The sequence below is a fragment of the Cupressus sempervirens genome, chromosome 5 (genome assembly GCF_028749045.1).
Source record: "Cupressus sempervirens isolate cs-2001-9-10 chromosome 5, ASM2874904v1, whole genome shotgun sequence".
In the NCBI taxonomy this organism is placed as follows: domain Eukaryota; kingdom Viridiplantae; phylum Streptophyta; class Pinopsida; order Cupressales; family Cupressaceae; genus Cupressus; species Cupressus sempervirens.
Window position 1 is genome coordinate 687,318,584 of NC_143122.1, and position 3,721 is coordinate 687,322,304.

At 31.8% G+C, this 3,721-nt stretch overlaps 1 pseudogene; it reads left to right on the forward strand.

Moving 5' to 3' along the window:
• Positions 1-1,096: 1,096 nt before the first annotated feature.
• On the forward strand, positions 1,097-1,695 carry LOC149557815 (putative sugar phosphate/phosphate translocator At2g25520 pseudogene; annotated as a pseudogene).
• Positions 1,696-3,721: the final 2,026 nt, after the last annotated feature.

A 3,721-nucleotide genomic window follows, 5' to 3' on the forward strand; every position in this document is an offset into this window, starting at 1 on the left:
TGCTACCTAACCCACTGACCCCACATTTAATATTGGGCATTTAATTATTTTCCCCAATATTAAATAATTACATGAAATATTATCACAATGTTACAATACAACTCATTAAGAATATTCCATGGGAATCTTTACATGTTGCACGTCCATCTAGGTACAACATTACATAATAAAATAAAATAATAAAATAACAATATTATGCAATGTGTGCAACACCCATTATCTCAACAATATTATCCATATTCCTCAAATACTTTAGAATGTCAAGGTACATGTGTACCCTTATGTAAGGGGAAATGCACCAAGATGGTGTGCAAATAAGTGGCTAACCACCTAGAAAATAACAAAATACTTCTAAAATGATTGACATGCATTAAATTCAAATAACCTAAGTTAGTGTTGGTTTGGTAAGTGAGTAGTCCAAGGATGTGGCTGGCTAATTTTCCATTGTATAAAAATGATGAGACTCAAGAACTCCATTTTCCACCTTTTTAATATGTTTTCCTCTACAGATTAGGTTTGTCAACTTGTATATCACTAGGTTTACACATCATCAAGTAGGTATTTGTAAAATTACCACCATAATTTCATGTGTCTTATCAATTTTTTTATTATATAAATCTTATTTTTGGGAAAAATTACCATAGTTAAGTTTAATTATTAGCTCCCACCATAGGTAGGAAACTATAACATTCCGTGAATGCTATTCTATTTTTTTCTTCAACCAATCAAAATATAGAATTTTTGTCATTCTTTGTACTTTTATAATGTTTCTAATTTTCATATCTTTAGTGAAATTTAATTAAAATCTTTTATTTGTCTTCTTATTAGCTAGTACAATAAATAGTCATGAGTGTAATAGTTTGTAATATCTACTTATCTTAATAAAATATTTTTTTCCTCAACTTTAGGCTTTTTTATAAACTTCTAAAAAAATCTACCATTAGTTGGTGGTTGTAATTAATGCATATCTCTGGAAACATCTAATCTTTTCCTATCCACAAATTTTTTTCCCTTCCATCATATTCTGGATCATTCAAGATAGTGGAGGCAAAATGAGAAGATAATAGAGGATGATTGCCCACAGTAGAATTTGTGTATGATCAATGCATGTTGTAATGTTGGTGTTGGAGATGGAGATTTTCTTTTAGTTTCATTTTTCAGCTCTAGAGATGCAAATTTGCTTTCAGTTTCAATTTTAACTTTTTATGATAGGCACATTTCAATGTATTGGGGGGTCTTGTTGCAGCTTGGTGTCATTGTTTTTGAAGCAATGAGGTTGGTTTTGAATAGATTCTTCTCACCACTAATGGAATTACATTGAATCCTATTACTACACTTCCAATTGCTAATGGAATTACTATGTTTCCCCTTAAGTATTCCTTGGGCTGAAGTTGAGTATTCAGTTTTAGTAGTCTCTTCTTCCTTTTATCTTGATATCAAACTCTTTACCACCAATCGTCTTTGTGCCTTCTTGTTTAACTTGGCAGTGTTTCTTCTTGTGGGTAAAATATTTTCCATAACTATGAATGTTGTGGGTGCGGTGAAGGATTGGATTCTTATTGCCATTTCATAGTTAGTGATCAAGGCTAGGGTTACATGGGTTAATTTGTTGGGTATTTTTTGGCCTTTTTGGGGTTTTTTTTTTACAATCATTTGAAATTGTAGTTGCTAAATGGTAAGCAATCTGAGAAATAGGTTTTGGATGGAGAGAAAGAGGCAAACAGTTTACTGGAAGAAAACCCTAATGCTCAGAGTGAAGGTAATCATGGTGATAGAAATGTTTAGAGACTATTGGATGGTTTGTTTATGTACTCATAAGATCCTGAACCAACAACTTAGGGGTAGATGTTTTATTATGTATATTGATGGACCTCAACGCCAAAAATGTGGGGTTTTCCATATGGGCAACTAGATTCTTTATCCCTTGTAAGCAATCTATGTTTTAAAATGTGTTTACCAATTTTTTTATTCAATGAACTATTGAGTATTGCATTTTTTAGTTTTACATTTGTTGATTTCAACTGTGGACTCTTGGAGATTAGGGTAGCTATAAAATTTGAATTTGAAATTAATATAGATTATCCTGTTTCACTAAAAGCAATTTTCATACAAGCACATTGCATGGTAGAGATTCCAATTCATTATAATGTGCTCTTTGTTTAATGAAGTTGCAAAATCTAAATCTGAAAATTATCTAAGGTTCTTATTCTCATTTAACTTAAAAAGAATTAGGGTTTACAATGTAGTGTTCAGGTATCTATTTATATAAAGAGCATCCATGGCAAAGGATTATGAGAATGTAATGAAAAAGTGCTCTTGTTTATAAGAGCTTGAAAATATGAGTTTGCAATAACAAAGATTTCCATGCTTTGGCCAACATTGCCATTTTCCACATTTTCCCTTGATTGTCCTCTTTCACCACATTATGATCCAAGATTTCTGAAAGGTGACTGTCATTAATGGTAGATAGGAAATGGTCATACAAAGTACACATAGATCCTTTTACAAAAAAAAAAGGTCATAGACCAGTGAGAAGCTCCATCAAAACCACATCAAAACTATAAACATCACTTTTATTTGTAAACTGGTTAGTCCTCACAAACTTTGGATCTACATACCCTAGAATTCCTAATGGAAACATGGTACTCAAATGAGTTTCATCAAAAGATCTTAGTTGAGAAATACCAAAGTTTGCTACTTTTGGTGTAAATGTGTCATCTAGCAAAATGTTTGAAGATTTGATGTCACGATGGAAAATAGGCTAAAAAGCTTCTCGATGCATGTATGCTATGCCCTCTATAGTTTCTATTGCAATTTGTCACCTTATTTCCCAAGGAGGTGTTTCTCCTGAGAATGTAGATGTTGAAAGAGTGTTCCATTTGGCATAGGTGAGCTATAATTACTAGATTCTTTTTTTCAAAGTAGTTGTTTAATATGAATTTGAAAAAAATGAGATTTCCGAGGATCGTAATGCAATTGTGAGAGCTTTGCTATGTTTTTCTCAAATCTCTTTCCAAGATTGCTCTTTTTCAAGAATAATGAAAAAAATTAGATTTCTTATACACGGAGCCTAACTTTTTCTTTTGTATCATTAAAGGAGATAATAAACTGCTAGGGTTGTAGCCATGGGTACTATAGATACCTTTTCTAATCAGTACAAAGTTAAGAAACTTCATACATTATGTATACTTAGAGTTCAAGATCATGTTAAATAAGGAAAGCATTCAACTAGATTTAAAGGAATGTTGTTGAAGGGAACATTCAACCAGCTACAAGAACACAATTCTCTTGAAATATGATGAAGCAGAGAATTTTGCATTCAACAGCTGATGATGCTGAATATACTGACTACCATTCTTGATTTGAATTTATAACCAAGTATACAAGAACAATCCATTGTTTACTTATGATCTCTCTTCAATGTATTACTTGAAAACTTCCCATCTAGGGAGGTGTAAAAGACTTGGTCTTTGAATTTGTGTCAAACAAGCACTATGGAAGCATAAAATTGGATTTAGGCACTACTTTATTAACATTTTCAGTGCTCATAGAAAATAGTGCTGGTTAATTTCCAATCCAATGCGATTTCTTTCAAACTCATTCAATTTTTATACTGAGCTCATTGTAGTTGGAATTTGATTTCTCAGCTGATTCATGCCCATCTCATCTTTATATTGAATGTGCAATAGTCATAGTGCTAAGGTAATGCAATAATAGTATC